The sequence below is a fragment of the Cornus florida genome, unplaced genomic scaffold, assembly GCF_030987335.1.
Source record: "Cornus florida cultivar Cherokee Brave unplaced genomic scaffold, ASM3098733v1 CherokeeBrave_3.0.0_Hap2_Chr05, whole genome shotgun sequence".
NCBI lineage: Eukaryota > Viridiplantae > Streptophyta > Magnoliopsida > Cornales > Cornaceae > Cornus > Cornus florida.
Window position 1 is genome coordinate 72,305,072 of NW_026775575.1, and position 875 is coordinate 72,305,946.

An 875-nucleotide genomic window follows, 5' to 3' on the forward strand; every position below is an offset into this window, starting at 1 on the left:
CTTGGTTTTACATAACCTTCATCATCACACTAACTCTGATATACTAATTCTCATTAAGATAATTTACTATCCACTAACATGCTAAATGCCCACATACACTATGTAAGACAAATACTTAAAATGATTAATTAAATAGTAAAATCAAGTTTATTTTTCAACACCCCCCTTTAAACTTGACTTTGTAACTTGAAAACCCTTTTTATTATTCTTGGGAGCTTGATCAAAGGTTCGATGGATTTTCTTCAATTCCACTTTCTTCAATAGTTTCATTCTTCTTGGCCATTTCCATTGATGTGTAGGGCTTGTGAAACTTCTTCAAATGCTTGAATAATGCCCTCTTATGATTAACATTTATCTTCTTCACATGGGCGCACCATTCGTTTTCTCTCTTCTTGAATTCTTGAAACTTCTTGAACTTGTTATGTGCTTCTTCTTTGGAATTAAAAATTGACTCCATATTCACCCAACCTGTATCAGTTACCAAATTCTCCGAACTATCTTGTAAAAAATAATTCGAAAAATTCTTCTCGCCTTTAGCTTAAATCTCATAATTATTTGGAACAGATTTCTTTAAGAGAAGTTCTTCATTCTCCACAAAATAAGCATTATTTGATGAATATGAAGAAGTAATGATTTCATTAAATAAGTCAAATATAACTTCTTTCAAGGTGGAATTTGTAACCATTCCTGAAAGTGTTAACTTACCAACTTGAACTTTTGCCTATTCTTTAGCACTTTCTTCTTCTAAATCTTCTATTTTCACTTCATTCTCCTCTACTTTTTCAATCTCTTTTTTAACACATTTTCTTACCTCTTTCTCATTCACCTTTTCAAATTCTCCATCAACTTTTGAATCTCTAAAATCTTCAACTTCA